Source organism: Suncus etruscus, chromosome 11 (genome assembly GCF_024139225.1).
Source record: "Suncus etruscus isolate mSunEtr1 chromosome 11, mSunEtr1.pri.cur, whole genome shotgun sequence".
Taxonomy (NCBI): Eukaryota; Metazoa; Chordata; class Mammalia; order Eulipotyphla; family Soricidae; genus Suncus; species Suncus etruscus.
The window spans coordinates 29,290,270-29,304,637 of record NC_064858.1 but is presented as its reverse complement, the minus strand read 5'-3'; the positions used below and the strand labels follow the sequence as shown (position 1 = coordinate 29,304,637).

Below are 14,368 nucleotides of genomic sequence, written 5' to 3'. Positions count from 1 at the left end.
CAAACTCACTCCCTGGGCAACCATCCTAGCAAAAGACCAGAAGGGAGGGGGGGAGTAAAGGCAGTTTGGGAGACCAGATAAACTTTATTTAGCAAGGGCACTTTGCCAGCCTTCATCCCTGAGCTGTGTTCTTTACTTTGTTAGGATCTAAAGTTTGATTTAGAAATAACTGTTTGTTTTTGCTTTTGTAAACCTGGCTTTGCTGTGAACCTAAGTAGAGCCATGGCAGGCTCGAGTTTTAATGTAAAAGGCAGGCCCCAGAAGGACAGCCAGGTCCTGGAAGCAGCTTTTATGGATACATACTGGGAATTGGCCTCCTAATCAGATATCAGAGGCTGAACAGCAATAGGCAGATGGCCAGTGACATCCACACCTAGGGTCTGACATTGCACCCTGGATATAGAAATGCCTGATCGTCCTTCACTGATTCTGAAGCCTGCCATAACAGTTTGTCTGATGCAACATACATGAAACAACCAATCTTAGCTCTCTGGCTGATGCAACTTTGTATTAGAGACCAGTAATTTTAAAGACCAACTACCCAGAGGCAGAAACCCCCTACACTGAAGATCTAGGTACCCCATAAAAATGGCCTGTGAGCCATGCTCAAGGTTCTCATTTATTAGGAGATGTTGGACCCCAGCATGCTGGAATAAAATCCTTTGTTTTTGCATTACTAAATTGTCTCCCTAGTGGTCTTTTTAGGATGATGGATCCTGAGTTCCAGAAATAACAATTTTTCTATGAGCACATTTGCACACGTCTTCCCCTGAGAGGAAATGGCCCACTTTCCTGCCTTTGGTGTCTACATTCTTCAGGTTATGTGTTCTCCATTTTGAGAACTCACTGCAGATCTACTTGAGGTGTAGTCACTTTTTTTCTCCTCTATAGAAGCACACAGTCTCTCTTGTACATGTGTCCCTTTGTCTTTCTCTCCCCTCACATTTCTATAAGAAATTTTCTGATAATTTTCTTTTAATTTACCAGTGATGACACCCTGCAACTGGATGGGATGCAGTGCTGGCTCAGTAACTCAGCTCCTTGGTGTGCCCTGAAAGATGAATCAGGACAAGCAGAGGACTGAGTGATGATGCTGTCAGCTGGATGGGATGCGGATGCGGCGGTAAAGGGGCGAATCATTCATCCTTTAAGCTGGAGTAAGTTTCAGCATGCCGTATACCAGCATATAAGATGACCCCCGACTTTTAAGAAATTTTTCATGGGTTAAAATGTCGTCTTATATGCTGGAAAATATGGAACTTGTGCTAACAGTGTGTTAAACTTTTCGAAGTTTCTCACTTTTGTCTCTTATTTTCTGTGCCTTAAGAAGCAGAAGTAAACACTGGGAAAACAAACTTTAAGTGAAGGCCAGAGTGCAAGATGTGTAAACTTTGGTGAAAACTTTGGTGAATAGTTTTGTGCTTCATAGAAAATTTTTTTGTTTTAGGTTATTGACTGACTGTTTAGAGAGACAGTGCAATCTTGAGTGCTTTAAGTTTAACTGGATTTACTGGTGACAATTTTTGCCCTAAATAATTTAAAGGCATTTTACTATGTTACTAGTAATAAGTAAAATTAAGCAATAACAATCTCCCTCCCCCCAATTTTGTAGTAGTAGAGTGGGGTTTGCTTGTATTTCTTGGGGAAGGATCATGTCAGGCTATATCTGGTTGTGTGCAGGGTTTGCTCCTCACTCTGTGCTAAGGGGAGCCTATGTGGTGCCAGGAACACAACCGAAGTGGTATAAGGCAAGTGCCATACATTATGTACAATATCACCAGTCACAGCTCTTAATTTTTTTTAAAAGGAGGTTTGAGGCTGGATCCATAGTACAGTGAGCAGGGCATTTGTCTTGAATGTGGCAGACCCAAATTCAAGCCTTACTATCCCATATGATTCCTTGAGCCCACAGGGAGTGATTGCTGACCTCAACTGGATGTTTCTCCTCAAAAGAGTCATAATTTTGAAAACAAGAATTCCGAAGGTTGAAACACTGAAGCAGATATCTGAGAGATAACAATGTCCAAAGATGAAAATCCCTAAATGATAATATTCCTGCAAAGATGACTTATGAAAGATTTTTCTCCAAGAGATGTCTGTGAAGAGTATTTATATTTTGAGAGAAATGGATGCTGGATGGATCTTGTAACTATGTTTTCAAAAATTCTCAAAACAATTTCTTCTTTTTTTCCATACCCAGGCGAACTCAGGAATTACTTGTGGGTTTATGCTCAGGCTTCACTTGGTAGTGCTTGGGAGACCAGATGTAGTGCTAAAGATTTGAACCAGGGCTGACTGCTTTTAAGATGAGCACCCTACCCATTGTACTTTTTCTCTCTGCCTCCCCAAGAACAATTTCAATAAAGTTTAATCAGAGACCCCATGAGTGACTAACATTTTTTTCTCTACCCTTTTTAGGTTTTGCTTTTTGCCACCTGAATGAAAGTGGCATCCTTTGGTTTTCAGATCTTTTTTATTTCTCTTAAAATTATTTGTATTATAATACTGCAACTTACCAAGTTGTTCATGAAAATGTTGTAGGCATTAAATGTTCAGACATCAATCCCATTTCCAGTATGACTTTCACTAGTGTCCCCAATTTTCTACCCACCACCTTAGTTTGCTCCCTTGCAGACACAAACAAATATACCTCGTATTTTTTGTTACAACACAAAGGCAAATGGGATTGTTAAAACTTAGATCAATTGGGTCCAGGCAAGTTAGATCGTCCAATCCAATACATTGTCTGTAGTGCCAACACACTTTTATTTTTCACACAGTCTCTGTTGTTGGTATCATGTTTCTGTATTAAAGATCCTGGAATCTGCATATCTTACATTGAAGTCAGGATGTGGAGCATCCTCTCCTTTTACCTCACAATCAAAGGGCAACGCAGGGAGCCCTGTCCTGTAAGCAGGTCGTTGTTGTTGTTAAGTCTTCTCAGTGTTAAGGGAAGTCTCTTTTGAGCAGGTCGAAGTCTGAGCAGTGTAGGTCTTCTGTGGTAGAGGATTGCTTCCAGGTGATGTTATAGACCAGCCTGGATGTTTCGTGGATGGCTTCCCTGGTTCAGGGGAGAATGGATTATGCCCTTTCTTCTGAGGTCTGTGCCAGGTCGTTATGTCAATGTTCAGGGTGTAAGGTCCCTTTGCACTACAAGATTTGTGTGTTCCAATCGCTATCAGATAGGATCTTATTTGTATGTATAGTATTTTCCCATTTTAATGTGCCTATGCAAATAAGAAGCAATGCCACGTGGTGTTATTGGCGCATATGGGGGCCATGACAACAATTCCAATGATTCCCATGACATGGTTCAATCATAAGCATTAAACTGGGGGACTCTTCCACCAAAATTCCTTGTTAAACAGCTCAAAAAGAGAAGATAAAAAGTGGTTAGAATCATCACTGTATAAGACAACATTTAGTAAGAATTATAGCTGTCAGAGAAAAAACACAAACTATTCTAAAGAAATACGACTGGAGCATTGGCACAGTGGTAGGGCGTTTGCCTTGCATGTGGCTGACCTAGGATGGACCAAGGTTAGATCCCCCATTGTTTCATATAGTCCCTGAGCCAGGAGTGATTTCTGAGTGCAGAGCCAGGAGTAACCTCTGAGTGTCACCGGGTGTGGCCCAAATAAAAAAAAAAAACAACAACAACAACAACAAAACTTAGATCAATAAAGGTCAGTTTGAAATAATTGTATATCTCTTTACAGTGTTATGAAAGTCATTATCTAAGAATTTACTGAGCTATGTAGCCTGCAAATTTACTATATATATTGTTTTTAGAAGCATTTATATATCTTTAGAATTTTCTAAATATAGTATGTCACCTGCAAACAGCGAGAGACTGACTTTTTCCTTTTCTATCCATCAAGCCGTGAGTTTGGTTTTTGAGACTTTTGATGACCATTTCAATATCCTTGATAGTGATAGGTCTATTCAGGAATCTCAAGTCATCTTAGTCCAAACTTGGGAGATTATAGGAATACAAGAATGTACTCATTTCTTCTAGGTTCTCTCATTTAGTAACACACATATTTTTAAAGTAGTCTCTGATTATCCTTTAAATTTCTGTAGTGTCTATTGTGATTTGTGTCATTTCTGAATTGGTTTATTAGAGCTCTTCCTCTTTGGAAGTCTTGCTAATGGTTTATCAATCTTATTTTTTTTCTTTCTTTTTTTTTTGGTTTTTGGGTCACACCCAGCAGTGCTCAGGGTCTACTCCTGGCTCTATGCTCAGAAATCGCCCCCAGCAGGCTCAGGGGACCATAGGGGATGCTGGGATTCAAACCACCTTCTTTCAGCATGCAAGGCAAACACTCTACCACTGTGCTATAGCTCTCTGCCCCCCTTATTTCTTTTCTCAAAGAACCAACTCTTGCTTACTCTGACCTTTTGGATTGCTTTTTGGGTTTCTAGTTCATTAATTCTGCTCTAAGTTTTATTATTTCCTTCTTCCTGCATGCTTTTGGCTCATTTAATTAGTTTTTCAATTTCTCATTTTCCAATTTCTTTTGTTTGTTTGTTTTGGTTTTGGGGTCACACCTGGCTGCACTCAGGGCCTACTCCTAGCTCTGTGCTCGGAAATCACTCCTGGCAGGCTCAGGGGACCATATGGGATGCTGGGAATCAAATCCAGGTCCATCCTGGGTCTGCCTCGTGCAAGGCAAATAAATGCTCTGTCGCTGTGCTATTGCTCGTGCCCCATCATTTTTCAATTTCTTAAGCTGTATGGTTATTTATGTAGCCATTTTCTTTCTTCATGATGAATGCTTACAGAGCTATTAATTTATTCTTTATATCATTTTTTACTGCATCCTACACATTTTGATAATTTGTGCCCTCATTCTCATTTGTTTCTAGGAATCTTTGGATTTCCTCTATGAACCACTAGTTTTTTAGTAGTAAAATATTTAATTTCCAGGTGTTAAAGTTATTTCTCTATTTTTGTTTGTAATTCACTTCTATTTTCAGTGCATCGTTGTCTGAGGAGGTAGTTGATATAAATTATCCTCTGAATTTTATAAAAAAACATTTTTGTGGACCAAAATATGATCTTTATTGAATAATTTCCTATGCCCAATCAAGAATGTGTAATCAGATTTTGGGGTATGTAAAACTATATATCTATATATATATATCTATATGTATATATATAAATATATATATAAGCCACACACATATAAATCTCTCTAAACATACATTTACTAAACCTCTTTCTTCCATTTCTTCCTTCAACATGAGAATTTCCTTCTTGAATTTTAACCTGGTTGATCTCTCAAGAGGTGGCAGTGTAGTGTTTAACTCTCTAACTACTAGTGTGTTGCTTGATGTTTTTCTAGTAGTTTACTAGCAGCTCTTTTAAGTATTTTGCTGTCCCCTCACTGCATACATATATGTGATTTTTCTGTTATATAAATCCTTTGAGTATTAAGAAATGACAATCTGTCTCTCTCTTTTTTAAATAACATCTTTATTTAACACCATGATTACAAACATATTTGTAGTTGGATATCAGTCATAAAAATAAGAACACTCCCTTCACCAGTGCAATCTTTCCACCACCAATGTCCCCCATCTAATTCCTCCCCACACCCCTTTCTGCATTTAAGACAGGCATTCTGTTTCTCTCATTTACCATGATAGTTGTCAGTGTAGTTATTTCTCTAAATGTACTCACCAATCTTCATATCAGCTTTACCACAGCTTCATATCATGGGCTGGTACTTCCAGTCCTCATCTCTATTGACTTTGGGTATTATTGTTGACAATATTTTAGGTACATATTTACATAAAATCAGGAGGGATTCCCATCCATCACCGAATTGTTCTCCCTACCCGTCCGTTTTTGTCTTCCCTCCCATTTCTTCTTCCCTCACCCCCAGGTCGGCTAGAATATGTGGTCCCCTCTGTATCTAACCTATTACTTAGTAGTCTTGCACCTGTTTGGTCTTGAGGCCTCCCTTATTTCCCCCTCTAACTGGAGGCAAGACTATTTCAAGTTACGTGGTTTTGCCTGAAAAAGAAAAAAGTAATAAATTGGGGTAAGAGTCTAATACCCCGAAAATGGGTGGAATCCTTCTAGTGGCTCTCATCTTCGATTTGGGAGGTGAAGGAGAAAGAGGAGGTGAAACACTCCACCAGTACCAAAAGAAGTGTCAAATATCCAGTGAGGACTCCAGCTATATCGATAAGCACCACAAAAAAAACAAACAAAAAACAAAACAAAACAAACAAAAAACCAACAAAAATAAGCACACAAACAAAAAACACACCATGGTCTTAAAATAAGAAACATGGCATAGCACATAACGAAAGAAAAGAGAGGAAGAGAAAAAATAAGTATAACTGGGGACAACAATTTCAATAATCACACCCAAAGAGAGAAATCGACCAAAATAGATAGGTAAATTAAAAAAATAATAATAATAAATGAAGGTAAAAAATATATATATAAAAATAACCAAGGTTTTGTGCTTTTTGTATTTTTGTTTTTTCCCTCCTGCCCTGGCACAGTAAATATTGGGGTCATTTGAAAAGGAATTCACTTGGCCTAAGAAATATGGGGTTTCTCCGTCCTTGGAGTATACTGTCATGGGATCAACTCTAGACTTTGCTCAGGATCATTTACTCTCCTGGTGGCGTTTTTGTGGTTGGTAGACTTCTGCTCTGTCCAGGGTGATACAACCAGAGCTCTGTGTTTAGAGGTCTCAGTATCTGCACAGATCCTGAGATGGGATTTATGATGAAGTCAGTCTTTGTGATTCTAGAGGTCCTGTTACCTCAGTGTCATTTTAATTCATCTTCTGTGGTTGGTGATCTTGGGCTTTGCACTGAGCCTAGGATGGCACCTAGGTTAGCGTCTTTTCTTTGTGCTTCCAGAAGCCCCATTCCGTTACAATTGTCTCTGCAGGACCTTTGGGACTAGGGATTATGCTTATTGTGCAGGTCATAGTTCAAACCCTAAACTAGAGCTTTTTTATTGGTCCCAAGATGTGTACAGTCTGGTCGTGGTTCTATCAGCCAGTCATCTGTAAATCGCGATCTTGGCTTTTGGACCTACCAAAGGGTCCCAAGTCTTCTGGTTTTGTCTTGTTGTTAGCTGGTAAGGTAGGCTAATCTGCTCTAAGGTCAAGTTGTTCACATTTTCCTCGTTGTCAGGATATCATGTTAGAGCTGGCCCTTGTTGTTGACCCCGCAGTATTAAGGCTGTCCCGGATGGGATTTGTTTCCTGCAGCTGTTGTGAAGAGCTGTGCCGTTTCTATGTCTGGGATCCAGGGTTCAAGGCTGGATGAATGGTATCTAATCACCTGAGGTCTAAGTTGATTCCACATGACATATTTTCCAGGTAGGAGATATCCCTGTATTATTAACAACTGTGAGTTCCTATCTCTATTAGATAAGAGCTCTTTTTTATATGTAAGATTTCCCCTTTATTTAGTGTGCCTTTGCAGGGAGAAATGGTGCTACATTATATTGTCGGTGTATTTGGGGGTGGACAGAGGGGATAACAGAAACAGGTCACATACCACGATAAAACAAAAAATAAAAAAAATAAAAAAATAAAAATGAAATAATACATAATATTTCTTAGCAGCATACAAAGCAATCTAAAGCCATAAAACTTATATAACTCCTTAAACATTGAAGGCAAAGTGCTTTTTTACATTTCCATGCACATGAATATTAGTTTAAGTTAACCTCAAAAGTTTAAGTGGGTTGTTTTTTCTTAAGGCTTAGAGTCAAAGGAGCACAGTAAAAACGGTGTTAGAGTGACAATTCTTGTTTGCATAGGCCCACCAAAATATGAGGGACATGGAAAGGAAAAGCCTTGGCCTAAACACAAGGACACCCTAACCCTGAAGTTTCCTGGCATAAGACCAACTCTAGGCTTCAGGCAAATTAGTTTGTCCAATCCAAGTCATTGTCTGTAGAGTCATTACACTTTTATTTTTCACACAGTCTCTGTTGTTGGTATCATGTTTCTGTATTAAAGATCCTGGAATCTGCATATCCTACATTGCAGTCAGGATGATGTGGAGCGTCCTCTCGTTTCACCTCACAATTAAAGGGCAATGCAGAGATCCCTGTCCTGTAAGCAGGTCGTTGTTGTTGTCAAGTCTTCTTAGTGTTAAGGGAAGTCTCTTTTGAGCAGGTCGATGTCAGAGCAGTGGTAGGGTCTTCCCTGGTAGAGGATTGCTTCCATGTGTTGTTATAAAAAACCTTGGATGTTTCGTAGATAGCTTCCCTGGTTCAGGGGTGAATGGAGGATGCCCATTCTTCTGAGGCCTGTGTCTGGTCATTATATCAATGTTCAGGTGGTAAGGTCCCATTGCACTACAAGATTTGTGTGTTCCAATCTCTATTAGATAAGAACTTTTGTATGTATTGTATTTTCCCATTTTAATGTGCCTAAGCAAACAAGGAACAATGCTATGTGGCGTTATCGGTGCATGTGGGGGCCATAAGAACAAGTTCAACAATCTCCATGGCAAGCTTCAATCATAAGCATTAAACTGAGGGACTCTTTTACCAAAATTCCTTATTGAACAGCTCACAAAGAAAAGACAAGATAAAAAGTGGGTAGAATCGTCATTGTAAAAGAATACTTAGTAAGAGTTATAGCTGTCAAAGAAAATACACATAAAATATTCAAAAGACATATGTGTCTATTTTATGTCTTTTGAAATAGTTGGGGGTTGTTAAATCCAATCCACGACTTTGGTCTGTGATTAGGACTGTGCAGTACTCAAGTTAAAAAGAGTAAATATGGGGTACTGATAGTTGGGGGTGAGAGAGTTAAGGAGTAATAATGAGCTTTGTAGGGGTGTGCGAAAGGGCAGAATCTGTTGAGGCAGAAGGTCGGTCTTGGTTCTTTACAAGTTAAGAACTGAGGGTAAAAAAGGTTAATTAAGGGGAAGATAACAAATCCAGATTGGGAGATGAGGGAGTAGAAGGGGCTCTGGTGTGGGGGAAGGGAAAATTTATCAGAGGGACTATATACATTGTATAGATAAATTGTTTATGGATTAGGCTTGGCAGTCAGAGAGGACCACTGTATAGGAAGTCATGTCTACAGATACACTGATTTTAGAGACCTATTTGAATGTTATCCCCCAAATCTAGAGCATTCCATTTTTTTTCTTAGAAACAATCAAGAATTAAGAATATTTTTGGGTGAAGTTAAAAAGTATATATGTCACTTTTGAAAATGAATAATAGTAAGAAAAGAACCCCTGAATGGGGAGTCCCAGTATGCATACGGACAGGAGTTTGTTTCCCCATACCCTTCCCCCCAGGGCCAATTTTCTAGGCCCGGCCCTGAAGACAGACTCGAATTATTTTACTGATGTTTAGATGATGCGCGACCTAGAGGACTTGTTTTGAATTTTAGGATATGTGAAAGTCTTGACAGTAGTTTCTCTCAAAACAACATTTCCATTCATGTTAATTGTTTCTCCCTTATCACAATGCTTTATTCTGCACTTCCCAACACTCAGGAAAGCCACCTCAAAGAAACAAAATGTTCATCTGCTCCTTTCATTTATAAGATAAGGAGAATCTCAATGCACACTTGATTGTATCGCATATTTTGGTTATATTTTGATCACAAAACAAAGAACCCATGGTCGTACTACTTGAAAACTCCTCAAAGATGAATTCCCACTAATATCACTGAAACAATCACCTCGCTGACATTCTCTTAAACAACATTCATGAGGTAATAAATGTTGTTCATCTTGCACTTATTTACCCACAGAACTATTAATCTTATTTTATCTTGCTCTTCTGACACAGAGTTATAACATCTCATTGAAAATAAAATGTATATTAGTAGCAGATCACTGCCATTTACAAGGGAATTTTAAGAGAAAAAAAAAAAAGACAAAGACCCTCACTATTTCAGTAAAAAAATGTCATTCAGACAAGGCCTTTTACCCCCAAATCCTTTTAACCACTGAAACTGTTTTAGTCTCAATTAGCTCATAATTAGATTACGTGCCAGTGAGAAAAGCTTTTAACAAAATATCTACCAGTCCTAAAAAACAGCATTTTAAAAATGCCTTCAACGGGATGCTTAATCTTTTGCAAGACTTTGTACCTATTTAAAAATCAATGAACATATATCTTGCTTATCATGTCCTGTTGCTATGTAGATGATTAATTTATACATGTGTTTGATAGCTGGCTAGAAAGAGCTTTGCTTTGTGACAGCATCTAGCCCCACTGGGTAGGGTTTAATATTAATATTAGTCCATCAAGTAGCACAGTTGAAAACGAAAAACATACTGTTCTACAGGCTACAGGGCAATGAGTCTGGGCCCTACTGTGAAAGCAATGACTGCTTGGGGCTTTTGAAAGAGAGTATTGAAGTGTCCACAAAGTGGAGAACTCTGAACAGGATCTAGCCAGGGACTGAACAGAGTCCACTGCTGAGAAAACTGACCCCTTATTTGTGTTCTGCTGCTGCAAAGGAGCTTCCTGAGACGCTAAACGGCAGAAAGAGGTGCTTGTCCAAAATTGTGGGAGGAACAAGCTGATGGCTACAAAAGACTCTCCACTTCTGTCTGGTTCTCATTGTCAACCTTGCTAAACAAACGAATGGGTGGAAATTTTAGGAGGGGAGATCTCGGACATCTATTCAGATTGTTCCCATTTGAACCATCGATTTTTTCTTCCTAACATTCCTTTGAGGATGCTCAGTATAAAGCATGCACTATTAAAATCAATTAACTTTTGGTCACGTTCCATTTTTCCTCCTAAGTTTATTTCATTTATTTGGTTTGGTGCTATACCTGATGGTGGCTCAGGCTTATTCCTCGGCTCTTTATCCAGCCCCCTGATGGTGCTTCACATTTGGAATGTGGAGATCAGATGCCTTACCAGTCATGCTGAGCATATTTTAACATTTGATTTGAAATTGTTTCTGATTTAGTTTGTTTGGGGGCCATAGCTGATGGTGCTTAGAGATTACTCCCTGGCTTTACACCCAGAAATTATTCTCGGTGGTGCTCAGGGGACCATAGGGAATGCCAGGGATTCAATACCAGTAGACTGTGTGCAAGGCAAAGGCCCTACCCACTTTACTATAACTCTGGCCACAGAAATGTCATGTCTTTTGATTCTAGATATTGATTACTTATCTAATCAGAAAAAAATAACCTAATAAAAAAGGTTTTAGGGACTGAAGTGATCGTAAAGAGGATAAGATGCTTTGCCCTTGCACACAACTGTTGGTTTGATACTTGACATCAGATATGGTCACCAACCACTGCCAGGAGTGATCTCTAACCACAGAGCCAAGCTTAAGCCCTGAACACCTCTGTGTGTGACCAAAAACCAAGGGAGAAAAAAATACTTATGGCAGAGGGGTAAACAGTGTTCTCAGATATTTAAACTACTCATTATAAGGAAACAAGACATTATCTTTCTTGCTATTTTCTGAATTCTTCACCGAAACTTATTCTTATTTATAAAAATACCACCAATTATTTTAATTTCACTAGATTGCTTAATTTTTTTATGACTAACCTAGATTAAACTTTTTTCTTCCAGAGTCTGGGCTTAATAACCATTTTCCTGTCACAAACACCCTCAAACCTATTAAAAGAACCCTCAAGCATACAAATACATACTATAGATGTTACTCATATTCAGAACAAATGACTTTAGATATCTCAAGTCTCAATTTTTCAAGTATGTGAGTGGAAAATTGGCAATTTGCTAAAACAAAAAAAGACTATATTGTATTGACATAATTTTCAAATTCCACCTTAAATATGTAAATAGAGCATATTCATAAACAAATATACAAAGAACTAACAAGATAGTAAAGTGTCTAAGTCACTTACCTTGCACTAGCTGACCCAAACTCAATACCTGGCAATGCAAATGGTCTCATGGTTACTGCCAGGAATGATCCCGAAATATGAATCTAGGAGTAAGTCCTGAGCACCATCAGGAGTAAACTCCTACCAAAAAAATAGCAAATAATTTATACCTGGGGATGTGATTCAGTGGAAAAACACATTTCTTACATGCATGACCCTGGGTTTAATAACCAGAACAGAAAAATAGTAATAAGTAAATTTATCAATGATTAAATTTAAAATTTCAATTTAAGAAATTAGGTATAGGGTGTCCTTGTATTTAGGCCAAGGCTTTTCCTTTCCATGTTCCCCATATTTTGCTGTGCCTATGCAAACAACAATTGCCACTCTAACACTGTTTTTGCTGTACTTCTTTAACTCTTATCCTTAAAAAAAAAAAAGAAGAAGAAGAAAAGCCTATTAAACCTTATGCTAGGCCTTTAATAAGTTAATTGGTTGATTCAATGATTTTCAAAAATATACTTACTACTGAACCTTTTCTTTCTCTTCCATCTCGTTAGTATTTTTTTATTTTTTTAAATAACTTTGCCTTTGTTCTTCCTGAAACAAATGTATTATGATTAATTGTGTCAAATATGTGATATATTTTCTTTAAATAAATTTTTTTAAAAACGTCAAAAAAAAAAAAAAGAAAGAAAGAAAGAAAGAAAGAAATTAGTTTAAGAACTCTTCCCGGGGCTGGAGTGGTGGTGCAAGTGAGAGGGCATCTGCCTTGCCTGCTCTAACCTAGGATGGATTGCAGTTCGATCCCCAGCATCCATGTGGTTCTTCAAGCCAGGAGCGATTTCTGAGCACATAGCCAGGAGTAATCCCTGAGCATCACCGAATGTGACCCAAAAACAAACAAACCAAAAAAAAAAAAAAAAAAAAAAAAACTCTTCCCAATGTGTTATAACATAAACATACTTTAAAGTACAGGAATGGAGAAAGAGTGCAGGGGTTAAGGCATTTGTCTTGCTTGATGACAACTCATTTCAACCTCTGGTACCACATATGGTTCCCCATATCACTACCAGGGGTGACCTCTGAGCACAGAGCAAGAAATAAGACCCGAGTATCATTACAGACCAAATTCCAAATAATTAAATAAATATACAGCAGGCACATTATTAATAGGATTTTTTTTTAGACCAGTGAATTTGGATGTCGGATATCTGTTTTCATATATGGGCTCCTAGCCTTTGATTTTGGAATTGAGTTGTGAGATGATCCTTGGTCTGCCATGACCTATCTATTGGAAAGAGAAAATTGTAGATAACTCTGTCATAACCATACCATTGGTACATTTCCTTTCTCAGAGCATGGGCACCTTTACTTTAATGTATTGCCAAGTAAGCATGACAAAGAACCCCTCAAAGTGTCTCTTTATAGTTGTGGTCCATATTGGTCCCAACCAACAAAACTGGGCTGCAACTGCTTTCAAGTTTTCTCCAATAACAACAACCAAGCTGTCAAATGAGAACTAGGGAGATGATTTTTGCTGCACTGGACCCCTTCTTGGCATTGCAGCTTATTTATTCAAAAATGTGAAAGTCCTACTGAGTAGTTTCTGGAATTTTCTAGAGGTGAGCAAGATGCAACAACACATCAGATGGAATTGCTTTTCTTGTGTAGTTCAAAGACTCAATCTGCTCCATTGCTTTTAATTAGCCTATTCTGACCCCATTAAATTTATTCATTCAAAATCTCATTTTTTTTGTCCCCCAGTTCACAATACAGACCAGGCAAAGGGCCTGGGTTGAGGTGTATATGGGATGCATTTACTGTACCTCCTCTTTTTATACAGTCAATGTAAAGAACACAGCCTGTGGTAAGAATCGGGAGGCCTTATCTTTTCTTTTTTTATTTTTTAATACATACATATATATATATATATATATATATATATATATATATATATATATATATATATCCTTCACCAGCACAACATTCCCATGACTAATAACCTAAGTGTCCTTCCTCCCCACCCCACACAGGCCTGTACTCTAGACAGGCTTTCTACTTCCCTCATTCAGTCACATTTTGTTATGACAGTACTCAATGTAAATATTTCTGTGACTGCACTAAATGATTCCTGTTGTGAGCTTCATGTCAGGAGCTGGACCCTCCAGTCCTCCTCTATTTTGTCTCTGAGAATCATTACACAAATGTTTTTCATTTTTCTCAAAACTCATAGATGAGTGAGACAATTCTGTGTTTATCTCTCTCCCTCTGACTTATTTCACTCAGCATAATAGATTCCATATACATCCATGTATAGGAAAATTTCATGACTTCATCTCTTCTGATGGCTGCATAATATTCCATTGTGTATATGTACCATAGTTTCTTTAACATTTTTCTATTGAGGGGTATCTAGGCTGTTCCCAGAGTCTGGCTATTGTAAACAATGCTGCAATGAATATAGGTGTGAGAAAGGAATTTTTGTACTGTATTTTTGTGTTCCTAGGATATATCCCTAGGAGTGGTA

General features: G+C 38.2%; 1 non-coding gene across 1 annotated transcript; it reads right to left on the bottom strand.

The window, feature by feature from the left end:
- Nucleotides 1–13,592: 13,592 nt before the first annotated feature.
- Nucleotides 13,593–13,725, bottom strand: LOC126023150 (small nucleolar RNA SNORA51). Its single transcript, XR_007500356.1, has one exon. It is a non-coding gene; the product is annotated as a small nucleolar RNA SNORA51 (small nucleolar RNA).
- Between the last annotated feature and the right edge of the window lie 643 nt (nt 13,726–14,368).